This window comes from Hyla sarda, chromosome 1, assembly GCF_029499605.1.
Source record: "Hyla sarda isolate aHylSar1 chromosome 1, aHylSar1.hap1, whole genome shotgun sequence".
NCBI classification, from domain to species: Eukaryota; Metazoa; Chordata; class Amphibia; order Anura; family Hylidae; genus Hyla; species Hyla sarda.
In genome coordinates this window covers 345021897-345036631 of record NC_079189.1, presented here as the reverse complement: position 1 = coordinate 345036631, position 14735 = coordinate 345021897, and the positions used below count along the sequence as shown (strand labels likewise).

Here is a 14735-nt window from a genome sequence, read left to right as displayed (position 1 = left end):
CAGTGATCACCCCTCTCTGCTTCCAGCTTGTGTGGTGTAAAGAAGGCTGTAATACTACTGTGTGAGACTGCCGTGCGAAAAATCGCATATGCGAAAATTAGCATATGCTAATTTTCGCATATGCGAATTTTCACATGTTAATTTTCGTATACGCGTATTTTTACGCATACGCGAAAATAAAACGAGAATATAACGAATATGCGAATATTCGCGAATATATGACGAATATTCGTCCATATATTCGCGAATATTCGCGAATTCGAATATGGCCTATGCCGCTCAACACTAGTGAGCACACATCAGACCCAGCAACTGGGACCCACGGCTAATGCCCGACATTGCGGATCTGGCTGAGGTCTGGCATTAACCCTTTGTTTGCAGCATCTAAAAGTTGTTGATTCCCTTGCCGATTAGCTCAGTGGGTTTCGCCATGGCAGTCCCGATCAGCTGAGAGGACGGGGGAATGTCTCTTAACTTCTTCCTCACCGTCCGATCGGCGCTCTATTGGTCCATGCCTGAGATCCCGGCAGGAGCAGTGGAGCAAAGATAACACTGATCAATGTTATGCTATGGCAAATACAATCAAGGTATTGCATGTTACATTCCCCTATGGGGGCTATAACATTGCAATAAAAAGTGTAAAAGAAAAAGAGTTAATAAATGTGATTTAACCCCTTCCCTAATAAAAGTTTGAATCACCCCCCCCCTTTTCCCATTTAACAAATAATAATATGTAAACAAAAATAAACATATGTGGTATCGCCGCGTGTGTGAATGTCCAAACTATAAAAATACAATATTAATTAAACCGCATAGTCAATGGCGTATACGTAAAAAAACAATTCCAAAGTCCAACATTGCGTATTTTTGGTCATTTTGTATACCCTAAAAAATGTATAAAAAGCGATCAAAAAGTCAGATCAAAACAAAAATGGTACCGATAAAAACTCCAGATCACGGTGCAAAAATTGAGCCCTCAAATCGCCCCACATGCAGAAAAATGAAAAGTTATAGGGATCATAAAATAACAATTTTGAACATACTCATTTTGGTGCATGTAATTATAATTTTTTGTTAGTAGTAAAATAAAATCAAACCAATTATATTGTGTATGCATGCGACCGTATGGACCAGAATGAATATAAGGTGTCATTTTATCAAAAACTGCACTGCATAGAAACGGCAGCCACAAAAAATTACAAAATGTCATTTTTTTTTCAATTTTGCTTCACAAATATATTTTTTTCTGGTTTCGTCGTAGATTTTGTGCTAAAATTATTAATGGTATTACAAAGTAAAATTGTGCACAAAGAACAATGCACAAAATTCATAACACATTCAATTTTCCTGGGTCTGTAGGTGGAAAATTGAAAGTGTTATGATTTTTTAGAAGGTGAGGAGGAAAAAACAAAAGTGCAAAAATAAAAAATGAGCAAAGAGGGAAGGGGTTAAAGTTCTTAGAACACATCTCTTGGTAGCAGATATATAAAATATGCACTCGGTAGCGTCACTAAGGTTGGTGTCCCCTTGGAGTGGTAGAAAATGACTTCATCCTATCAGCCTTGAAACCTCTACCTATAAATATATCATCCCTGCTCTAATGACATATACAGTGGTGCAAAAAAGTATTTAGTCAGCCACCATTTGTGCAAGTTCTCCCCCTTAAAAAGATGAGAGAGGCCTGTAATTTTCATCATAGGTATACCTCAACTGGAGAGACAGAATGAGAAAAAAATCCATAAAATCACATTGTCTGGTTTTCAAATAATTTTTTTGCAAATTATGGTGGAAAATAAGTATTTGGTCACCTACAAACAAGCAAGATTCCTGGCTCTCACAGACCTGTAACTTCTTCTTTAAGAGTCTCCATATAGATGTAGATACCAGTACTACACAGACCTCTGCAGCCCACATAGGTGATTACAGTGCAGATTTATCCAGTGACTTACAAGTGACCTCTTCTCTTTCTCTTTTCTTCTCCAACCAACTGAGAGGAGCAGTCATATGGAAAAAAAATGGAACTTATCTCTAGACAGTATGGTACCCCCATTAATGTACTGTAATAATATACTGTTTATATATGATAATATATATATATATATATATATATATATATATATATATATATATATAATTAATATATATAATAAAGACATAATTTATTGGAAATGTAGGCTGCATAAGGAAATCATTTCAGTGATGGAATTGCAACCAATTCAGCTGCAAACCCAAGTTTGCCAATTCAGCTAAACAGGTAGGCACAAGGCTTACACAAGGACCCTAACAATATTCTTTAATAATACAGTAGTTTTGTTGCACTATATCTCTTTAATACTTTCTGAGATATTTGGGGTAAGATTAGTAGCTATTCAGAGCTATGTGAGTTTGTGTCATGAGATATAAATCCAGTGTTCATTCCTTTTCAGTGTTCTTATAGCATGCTGTAATACTTGTGTTGATGAGAAATTGGAATCTTTAACTAGACTAAAGGAAAAGTGATGGCGAACAGACCTATAGGTTTATTTAAGAAATATATTGGTTACATCTATTACCTAAAAAAAAAATGAGTTGGTAGCATATACTCTAGTTACTCCTATATTAATCTTTTGACAATTTTATACTAGAAGCCATCTATTAATGGAGTCTACAGCATGTGAACTGCACAGATGGCCTGATCACTTGATTTTAATAACCAACATGTTCAACCTCAGCACCCATAAAAATACAATCTGTTAGACATTCAGTAGAGAGGCAAGTATGAAAGATTGATCGGTGCTCATAATGTGATAAGGAGAAAACTATCTGCCTTGAAAAGATCAAAAAAAATATCTTAACATTCAGTTTTCTTCATAAATTTATAGACAGGCTCATTACACCTGATCTGTATGCATTGTATTGTTTCTAGACAAGAGTTTGCCTGTCTCTCCCATGTCTTCTATATTTGGAAATTCTGGTGTCTGTTCAGTAGACCATATTTGGTTTTACATGTGCTGTATATCAAAGTCATGTCATATTCCTCTCTATGCAGTGTGATCATATGGTTATGTTAGCTTTCGAATAGCTCATGTCACGCAATGCAGTCTCTGAACCTGTGAAATGGGTGCAATCAGAATAAATCCCTGGATCAATGCTATGTCCCTATATTAATATTCTCCAGAAAAACATCCAGGTCCCTCTTGAACTCTTTTATTGAGTTTACCATGACCACTTTCTCTGGCAGAGAGTTACATAGTATCACTGCTGTTAAAGTACGTAGAGGATGCCCCCTTGTTATAGATACCATCCTGGGTATCAATAGATCATGGGAGCGATCTCTGTACTGTCCCCTGATATATTTATACATAGTTATTAAGTCACCCCTAAGCCATCTTTTTCCTAAACTAAATAACTCAATTTTTTATATTCTTTTTGAGCACTGTAGTGGTCTAACTAGTGATTTGTACAGTGGTAGAATTATTTCCTTGTCGTGGGCATCTAAGTCCCTTTAGATGCATTCCATGATTTCATTTGCTTTAGCAGCAGCCTGTCATTGTTCGCTACAGTTAAATTTACTGGTGACTAAAAGTCCTTTTCCATGTCAGTCGTCCCTAGTGTTTTTTTTTTCATTTAATACATAAACCCAGACTGGATTTTTCCTCCCCACGTGCATAACCTCACATTTATCAGTTATGAACCTCATCTGCCCCTTCTCAGCCCAAACCTCCAACCTATCCAGGTCAATTTGTAACAGTGCACTGTCCTCTATTGTGTTAACCACTTTACAGAGTTTTGCATCATCTGCAAAGATTGATACTTTACTATACTGTGTCAGTAATAAAAGGATAGGACCAAAACCGACCCCTGTGGTACCCCATTAGTGACAGTCACACCCACTCAGAGGATGTATCATTAATAACCACCCTCTGTTTCCTATCCCTAGGCCAGTTACTTACCTACTTACTCAAATCCCCCCCCCCACCCACCCAGCCCAAGCATTCTCATTTTATGAACCAACCGTACATGTGGCACAGTATCAAATGCTTTGGAAAAATCAAGATATAAGATAAAAGGAAATATTTGAAGCCATATTGTCACCTATCAACTTAGTCCACAACTAGAACGACATGCATAATCACAACATTAATAGAAGGCAGTGCAGCTTCAGAGCCACCACACAACCAGATGTCATTGTATCACATGATACTGCTTTGGGGAATGCTTAACATAACACAATTTGGGAGACAGTTTAGAGGTAGTTCAGAAAAGAGATTTTGTATATAAGATGTATACATTTATCTCCTTGGTTTGTTTATTGAGATCACTGTAAGGTCATTGAAAGACTCCAAAAATATTAATAATAATATCATTACAAGAAATAGTTTGACTACATGTCATGGTTGATACTCTCTGTAGAATAGGTTAATAGTGGGTGAGAACTGACTAAAGACTGGAAAATATGTGTAGTACAGGTATATTATTGTAATATGTATGGTGTATGTAATTCAGGTTTACTGTTTATTCTTAGAGGAATGGATTGGCTCTTATAGAAGTATCCAGATTATATACATGAATATAGAATGTAAATATGTAGCCTTTGTCATCTTAATCATTGGTGCATATTGCACTCCTAAAGTTGGAAAGTCACAAACCTATTTTTTAACATTATCTCTCAATGACTGCAACCAAGGGCGGAATTATTATTATTAAAAATAATTATTATTATAATAACAATCTATGGGGCAATAGCACATTGATGTGTTGGCTTTTTGCAGTGTTTCCCAACCAGGATGGCTCCAGCTGTTGCAAAACTACAACTCCCAGCATGCCCGGACAGCCAAAGGCTGTCCGGGCATGCTGGGAGTTTTAGTTTTGCAACAGCTGGAGGCTCCCTGGTTGGGAAGCACTGGCTTAACTCATTCAACATAACCATGGCTACATCTGTATTTTCCTGGTCAGATAATGTATCAATTTCAGTTCATCCAGTATAGTTTATTTATTTTTATTTTTTTTAAATATATATTATACATTTTATTTTACCCTCCTATGATTTTTTTATTGGGGGTTTTGTTATGTGCGGCTGAAAACAATTAGCCATATTTGAACAATTAACTCAAGGTCAAATTCATTAGTTCTCTTTGTCTGCTACTATATAGCAAGTCTTCAGAGATTCTAACAAAAATACATTTCAAATTTTTATTGCGAATATTGCAAATTAGCAAATTTGCGAATATTGTGAATATATTCACTGTATCTTCGAAATTGCGAATATTCACTTTTTTCCCGCATATGCACATATTCGCATATGCGCATTTTCACATATGTGAATATTTGCATATTCTTCCTTTTCACTTGTGGGCCAATTAGAATGATGCAAATACACTTGTCAGAGGTTATCAACAACATCCCTAGGAACCAATAGTAAAGTTGCCCACCCCCTCACTGGTGTCTTCCTCAAATACACGATGATGCGAATATTTGCATATGCGAATATAAGGAATATGCGAAATTAGCGAATATAGACGAATATTTGTCTATATATTCGCAAAATATAGCAAATTCGAATATGGGCAATGCCGCTCATCACTAATCAGGATTAGGTAGATATTCAAGAAGACCGCAGTACTCCAAGTAATGGTGAAAAAACGTGAAGAAGTGTTTATTCCATCTAGTTCAAAAAGGGCAACGTTTCGGCTGCGCACATGCAGCCTTTATCAAGCCGTGACCGGGGATTTGCGCCAATAGCACCCACATCTTGAGGTGTGCTGCTCCTGTCTGCAATCTTCTAATCAGGATTAGGGTTATACAACTATGGCCAGTGCATAACAGGTGGCATAAAACTGTTTCCTACCATCTTCTTGCATGAACCAAGCCATGTAAAAGTGCCTGAAAAAACCTGGCCATCCGGTATTTTACTGAACTGCAAGTAGTCCTGGGAGAGGGAAGCAGGGCAGAACTAGTCCAGCTGTGATTGACAGGCAGGGAGGCCTCTACATCACACACCACATTGAGCATATAGAATTGACTCTTATCTCAGGGCGGCCCACTGGCTTTGTGCCTGGTCCAGTGAATGTTAATGCCACGATGCATTCAGCCTACCTCCAGTGGCACACACACTGAGCAGAAAGGTATACTGGCTATGCCTTTCTGCTCTGTGTACAGGAGCAGGGACTCTTAGGGGTATTCCGCCCCTAGACATCTTATCCCCTATGCTTTGAATAGGGGATAAGATGTCTGATCGCTGGGGTCACGCTGCTGAGGACCCCCGCAAGCTCTGTTGTTGCACCCCAGACATGTGGTGTACGGAGCAAACTTCGCTCCGTGTCAGATGACTGGCGATGTGGGGCGGAGGCTCGTGACGTCACGACCATGCCCCCTCAAAGTCTATGGGAGGGGGCGTGACGGCCTTTATGCCCCCTCCCATATGCATGCATTGAGGTGACATGCCTATGATGTCACAAGTGGGTCACAAGTTGAAACCATCGTATGTTGAGGGTTTCGTGAAACGTAAAGTATAGGAAGTTATACTTGCCTGTCCCCGCCGCTCCGGACTGTCACCGCTGCCCTGGATGTCACCCTCCATCGCTGTCGCCGCATCCCCGTGATGTCCCCGCCACTCCGGAACGTCGCTCCCATGTCACCGTCATCACGTCACTGCGCACGCCGCTCCTATTGGATGACGGAACAGCGTGCACAGCGACGTGATGATGACCATGGAGAGCACCGACGATGCAGGGGATCCCGAAGAGGATGCTCCGGAGCCCCGAGGACAAGTAGGAGACCATCACCGGAGCACACGGGGCACCTTAACCCCTTAACGACGCAGGACATATATTTACGTCCTGCGCCGGCTCCCGCGATATGAAGCGGGATTGCGCCACGATCCCGCATCATATGGCGTCGATCCCGGCGCTCATCAACGGCCGGGATCCGCGGCTAATACCACACATCGCCGATCGCGGCGATGTGCGGTATTAACCCTTTAGAAGCGGCGGTCAAAACTGACCGCCACTTCTAAAGTGAAAGTGAAAGTATCCCGGCTGCTCAGTCGGGCTGTTTGGGACCACCGCGGTGAAATTGCGGCGTCCCGAACAGCTGACAGGACACCGGGAGGGTCCTTACCTGCCTCCTCGGTGTCCGATCAGCGAATAACTGCTCCGTGCCTGAGATCCAGACAGGAGCAGTCAAGCGCAGATAACACTGATCACCGGTGCGTTAATACACGCCTGTGATCTGTGTAAAATATCAGTGTGTGCAGAGTTATAGGTCCCTATGGGACCTATAACACTGCAAAAAAAATGTTTAAAAAAAGTGTTAATAAAGGTCATTTAACCCCTTCCCTAATAAAAGTTTGAATCACCCCCCTTTTCCCATAAAAAAAATAAAACAGTGTAAAAAAAATAAATAAATAAACATATGTGGTATCGCCGCATGTGTAAATGTCCGAACTATAAAAATATATCATTAATTAAACCGCATGGTCAATGGCGTACGCGCAAAAAAATTCCAAAGTCCAAAAAAGCGTATTTTGGTCACTTTTTATACCATTAAAAAATGAATAAAAAGTGATCAAAAAGTCCGATCAAAACAAAAATCATACCAATAAAAACTTCAGATCACTGCGCAAAAAATGAGTCCTCATACCGCCCTGTACGTGCAAAAATAAAAAAGTTATAGGGGTCAGAAGATGACATTTTTAAACGTATAAATTTTCCTGCATGTAGTTATGATTTTTTCCAGAAGTGCGACAAAATCAAACCTATATAAGTAGGGTATCATTTTAACCGTATGGACCTACAGAATAATGATAAGATGTAATTTTTACCAAAATATGCACTGCGTAGAAACGGAAGCCCCCAAAAGTTACAAAATGGCGTTTTTTCTTCGATTTTGTCGCACAATTATTTTTTTTTCCGTTTCGCTGTGCATTTTTGGGTAAAATGACTAATGTCATTGCAAAGTAGAATTGGCGATGCAAAAATAAGCCATAATATGGATTTTTAGGTCGAAAATTTAAAGGGTTATGATTTTTAAAAGGTAAGGAGGAAAAAACGAAAGTGCAAAAACGGAAAAACCCTGAGTCCTTAAGGTGTTAAATGGCTATCCGGTGGGAGCTGAAACAGTCTGCGCTGCCAGATAGCCGTTTATGCGATGGCTCCGACATACAAAAGCATCGTATGTTGATGCTGCCTTCAACATGCGATGGCCTCTGAGAGGCCATGACATGTTGAAATTATGGTATGTCGGGGCCATCGTAGGTCGGGGGTCACTGTGTATTTTATTTCTATTAGCTTATTGGTATATGTAGGTAGAAAGGATGCTTACATGTGTCATGGTTACTTGATTGTAATCTGCACTAATCCAGTATAGCGACATTAGGAATCCGTATAGCTTTTTAGCATGGAGCAGATGACACTTTATCTGCATCTATATGGTGGTGCATTGCTAAGCTTTCTCCCCTGGAAGCAATGCTTCTAGTTGAGCATACCCATGTAAAACAGAGAATGAGAGAACATGACATGGTAGGAAATCGGAAGTATACTTGTAGTACAGTAGGGCCACATAGACAGCACCTGTTCTTCTTTTGTGTAAACCTGTTTTTATAAAATATGGGAAATACTAAACATATTACATTTTAGTTAGATGTTGAAATATTATATTACTGATGCAAATAACCACCATTTGTTCTGCAGAATCCCTTGAAAATAAACACCACAGGGGGAGCACATTACACTGCATAGTTATATATTTTCCATGTGACCTGGGTTCTATGGTCTGGGAAATACAGGTCTTGATCTTATTTTCAAATTTCCTTACAGTATGATTTCACAGAAGTTCCTAAAGTATATAAGATAGCACATTTATTTCTCCTCATTGCATGCATTTAAAGGAGAATTCCAGGATTTTTTTTATTTGACTATGCTACAGGGGCTGTAAAGTTAGTGTAGTTCATAATATAGTGTCCGTACCTGTGTGTGTAATGGTGGTCTTGCAATTCTTCTGTGATTTTCACCCCAATATTTATTTTTAACACACACATACAAAATTACTCATGTCTCGGGATTTCCCAGGTTGCAGTGAGACATGACATCACTAGCCAGGTGTGCAAAGGGAGCCTGTCTGCTTCAATGGGTGGAGCAACCGCTGAATGGGAAGGAAATCATTCTGCAACTATTTGTATTTGTGCAACAGCTGGAGGCACCCTGGTTAGAAAACACTGGTCTTTTGAATGGAATGCAGCTCATTTGTCTTTCAATCGGTGGGGTGGCTAATGTGTGGGAGGGTGACCTCACACTTACAAACAAGGAATTATGGGATTTGTAGTTTGAGAGAAAAAACTCCAACAGAAAATACCCAGTTCACAAAAAGATAGCCACAATGTTATGATCATCTTACAACATAGCCAATTAGCCCCAAGACAAGCGCAGATCCTTCCTAAGCATGTCCATTACTATCTGGCAGGTACACACTAAAATAACCTTATTGTGGATAACCCCTTTAAGTTATGTCTATTTTCCAGACTATTGACTTCATCACAAACTTTATTGCAAGGTTGTATCTTCGTGTTTTGTCAATATTTTGACACACTGGAAATGACTGAAGAATGCCATATGTATGCGTCTATCCATAATTGTACAATTGCTGGTTATCCTGATGTTTTCCATTAAAAAGTAAAAAAAAAATATTCTCTCAGGGGGGAAACAGTATGCAGGATTATAATGGATTCCTAATGTTTACAGATAACACGTTTTATGCTACTCTGGATCCTAGCACGATAAAAAGCTTTAGAAATGACTTACTGCTAGGTACAGCATTTAAAAATCGTTTGCATTCATTCTGAGGGTATACATACTTTAGTCAGATGACATGTCTCACCGGTAATATAATTTCCAGCTTCCCTCTGCCTTGCTTCCAAAGAACTTATGTTTCCTACATCAGTAGAAAAGAGTCCCTTACAAAGCATTGTAATTGGGCAATTCTACAGATTTCACATCATCATGGAGGAGTTGTGACTCCATCTGCGTATATACTTCTTTATGTTTGCTAAGTATGTAATAAATATGTGTAAAACAAACACAAAAAAAAAAAACATTTGTAGTACTATAATTACTTAGGCAAAGTATTGAATTCTGAATTATTCTGCAGTTACTTTTCTATACTGCAGAACAGAAGAAAGGTACTTGGCTAATATGGCCCTCTCGGGTAAGGAGGACCAGTGGTCATCTGCTATTTTGGAAGTACAGTCTATAATTTTCTACATGTCCAGCAAGCCTCTTTTAAAATCTAAGTACATATTAGACATATTGTTACTGCAAACAGAAATATTACATTCAATGTCATAGTTAGCACATTAGTACATTACTCAGGCACCATAAGACTATTTCAATCCCATAGTGTATGTTTGTGTGATGTTACTAAATATTTTTATTTGATTTACTCATTTATTATTTATTTATTCATTCATTCATTATTTATTTATTTATTTATTGTGGGGGGGCATTTTAACTCTTTTTTTGCATTTCCATGCTGCATAAATATGCAGTTATAATCATGCATCAAAGCATTATTGCCTAACAATATTACACAGACAAGCAACCCATTAAGATGACAACAATACTTACCTGGTCCCGTTCCGTGATCTGCTTCTTCCACAATCTTCTGCTGTATCTTCCTTTCTGGGGCTGACTTGAAGCATGGGGAGAGCTTTGTGACATTACTGCTGCTGTTCTCTGCTGGGTCCCACAGCTAGCAAACAGCAGCAGTGACATCACAAAGCTCCGCTCATGCTCCAAGTAGGCCCCAGAACAGAGGATATGGCGGAAGATTGCGGAAGAACCAGAGCATGGAAGGGGACTAGGTAAGTATGGATGTCATCGGTGTCATCTGCACTACCTGTCTGTACCATCAGGTTAGTGCAGGTGAAACTGATGGCAGATTTCCTTGCAGTAGGGCCCCAGTGTTTTACAGCTGAAATCTTGCTTTTTGATTGTACAAGCACAGTGACAGGGCCCCCCACAATCAGCTTTAAGCTCTGCTCAGGCTAAACTGTATTGGATTTGACCAGTATCCCAAGTAGTGCTTGGGGGAATTGTAAGGGGGTTGGCAATTATAATAAAACTTTTATTTAAAATGTGTTTTTATTAAAGTAGACAGTCAGAATTAACTTTTTTACACATTCTGCTAAATTAAAAAAACTTGTATACATTAAAAAATAAAATTATGTATCTGTAAATGATGAAGGCATCAAACAGCTATGTAGCTAGGTAAATAAAAAATAATACAGTTATGACTCATAGAAGACAAAAATGGCCTGTGGTGCAAAGATAGTGGTTTTGGAATATGCAAAGTAACCATGCTGATCTCACTGAGCTGAGATTTTTGTGCTTGACTTATCTTAAAAAGTCTTCAGAACACCATAATGGATATTTACTTGTCAAACCCAAATTATCATAGAGACAGAGAATGTGTCGGCAGATAATACTACTGAATAGTCCCTGGCCCTATTTTATATGAAGGATAGCCGTATGCCTGTCTCATCCATGCTTAAAGTCCTTCACTGTATTTGCAGCGACCACTTCTGCAGGAAGACTGCTCCATGCATCCACTTCTCAGTAAAGTAATAATTTATAATATTACTACATGAACCTTTGCCCCTCTAATTTAAAACTATGTCCTCTTGTGGTAGTTTTTCTTCTTGTAAATATACTATCCTCCTTTAACGTGTTGATTCCCTTTCTGTATTTAAAAGTCTCTATCATATCCCCTCTGTCTCTTCTTTCTTCCAAGCTATACATGTTAAGGTCCTTTAACCATTCCTGGTAAGTTTTATCCTGCAATCCATGTACTAGTTTAGTATCTCTTCTCTGAACTCTCTCCAAAATATCTATATCCTTCTGGAGATACAGCCTCCAGTGCTGCGCACAATACTCCAAGTGAGGTCTCACCAGTGTTCTGTACAGCAGCATGAGCACTTCTCTCTTTCTACTGCTTATACCTCTCCCTATAGATCCAAGCATTATGCTGGCGTTTCCAGCTGCTCTATTACTTTTTCTGCCTACATTAAAGGGGTATTTCAGGCAAAAACTTTTTTTTTATATATATCAACTGGCTCCGGAAAGTTAAACAGATTTGTAAATTACTTCTATTAAAAAAATCTTAATCCTTCCAATAGTTATTAGCTTCTGAAGTTTTCTGTCTAACTGCTCAATGATGATGTCACGTCACCGGAGCTGTGCATGATGGGAGAATATCCCTTGCATGATGGGAGAATATCCCCATAGGAGCTGGACAGCTCCCGGGACTTGAGTCATCGGAAAGCAGTTAGACAGAAAACAGCAACTCAACTTCAGAAGCTAATAACTATTGGAAGGATTAAGATTTTTTAATAGAAGCAATTTACAAATCTGTTTAACTTTCCGGAGCCAGTTGATATATATAAAAAAAAAGTTTTGGCCTGGGATACCCCTATAAAGTCTTCTGAAATAATGACCCCTAAATCCCTTTCCTCAGATACTGAGGTCAGGACTGTGTCAAATAATCTATATTCTGCCCGAGGGTTTTTACACCCCAGGTGCATTATCTTGCACTTATCCACATACAATTTTAGTTGCCAGAGTTCTGACCATTCTTCTAGTTTGCCTAAATCCTTTTCCATGTTACGAATCTTTCACCAGCAAAAAAATAAAAAATAAATAAAAAACACACTTTACTATCGAGACCTGCAATATCATAAAGATATTAACCCCTTAACAACCAAGGATGTATATTTACGTCCTTGGCCGGCTCCCGCCATATAACGCTGAGTCATGCTGTGACCCCCTGTCATATGGGGTCGGTGTCGGTCCCGGCATGTTACATGCCGGGACCTGGGGCTAATAGCGCACGGCAGCGATCGCGGTCCTGCGCGCTATTAACCCTTTAGACGCGGCGTTCAAAGTTGAATGCCGCGTCTAAAGCGAAAGTAAAAGCTTCCCGGCTGCTCAGTGGGGCTCATCGGGACCACCGCAGTGAAAATGCGGTGTCCCGATCAGCTAGGAAGCTAGTGGAGGTCCTCTTACCTTCCTCCGACCCGTCCATTCGGCGAATGATTGCTCCAAGCCTGAGATGCAAGCTGGAGCAATTGACCGCTGATAACACTGATCAATGCAAAGCTATGGCTTTGCAGTGATCAGTGTATAAGATCAGTGTGTGCAGTGTTATAGATCCCTATGGGAGCTATAACACTGCAAAAAAAAAGTGTAAAAAAAAAAAACTGTTAATGAATGCAATTTAACCCTTTTCCTAATAAAAGTCTAAATCACCCCCCCTTTCCCTTGAAAAAAATCCATGTAAATAAAAATAAATATAAACATATGTGGTATTGCCGCATGCGTAAATGTCCAAACTATAAAAATATATCATTAATTAAACCGCACAGTCAATGGCGTACACGCAATTTATATGGTCACTTTATGGTCACTTTTTATATCATGAAAAAATGAATAAAAAGCTATAAAAAGTCTGATCAATACAAATGGTACAGCTAAAAACTTCAGATCACGGCACAAAAAATGAGCCCTCATACTGGCCCATACGTGGTAAAATAAAAAAGTTATAGGGGTCAGAAGATGACAATTTTAAACGTATACATTTTCCTGCATGTAGTTATGATTTTTAGGGTATCATTTTAATCGTATGGATCTATAGAATTAAGATAAGGTGTCATTTTTACCAAAAAATATACTGCGTAGAAACGGAAGTCCCCAAAATTTACAAAATGGTGTTTTTCTTCAATTTCGTCGCACAAATTTTTTTTGCCGTTTCACCGTAGCTTTTTGGGTAAAATGACTGACATCATTACAAATTAGAATTGGTGGAGCAAAAAATAAGCCATCATATGGATTTTTAGGTGCAAAATTGAAAGGGTTATGATTATTAAAAGGTGAGGAGGGAAAAACGAAAGTGCAAAAGCGGAAAAAACTGTGGTCTTTAAGGGGTTAAACAAAATTGGTCCCAGTACAGATTCCTTGGGTACCCCACAAGACCTTGCTCTGAATTGACATAAGGTAACTGGCACGCATGGTCTCTTGATTCTCCCATAAATATGCATGATCATCTTTTCCAATGATGAGATAGGAAATGAACTGCTGCCAGAAGTGTCTCAAACGGGTTTATGGTTTGTGGCAACAAAGGATAGGATATGCTAAAATTCTAAGTCCCTGATATTTCCTTTTTCTATTTTCTGTCATTGAGTTGCAGCTTAGAGGCCCCATATACCTTAGATAAGACGAGTATGCCAACATTTGTGGGGTTAGTCGAAATTTGTCGAATTTGTGTAGCCAGCTTTATTAGACACATATTCCTGCCAAAGACCAATATCAGTGATGAGATATAATGCCAGAGACACTGGTGGCTCCACTTTCTCATGCCATGCTTCTGTGAGACATCATAGAAAGTTCCAAAGTTTAATAGTCAACTATGTAAACAGTAGTGTTGCTCGCGAATATTCGCAATTCGAATATTATTCGCGAATATCGCATATTCGCGAATTCGCGAATTTTGCGAATATAGCGCTATATATTCGTAATTACGAATATTCGTTTTTTTTTTTTTTTTTTTTTTTTTTTTTTTCTTCACAGTACACATCACAGTGATCACCCCTCTCTGCTTCCAGCTTGTGTGGTGTAAAGAAGGCTCTAATACTACTGTGTGAGACTGGCGAGCGAAAATTCGCATATGCGAAAATTAGCATCTGCGAATTTTCGTATATGCGAATTTTA

At 39.0% G+C, this 14735-nt stretch overlaps 1 protein-coding gene across 14 annotated transcripts in view; it reads left to right on the top strand.

The window, feature by feature from the left end:
* LINGO2 (leucine rich repeat and Ig domain containing 2) overlaps positions 1-14735 on the top strand; it is a 1627476-nt gene that overhangs the window by 1464273 nt on the left and 148468 nt on the right. The gene's annotated exons all lie outside the window — the stretch shown is intronic.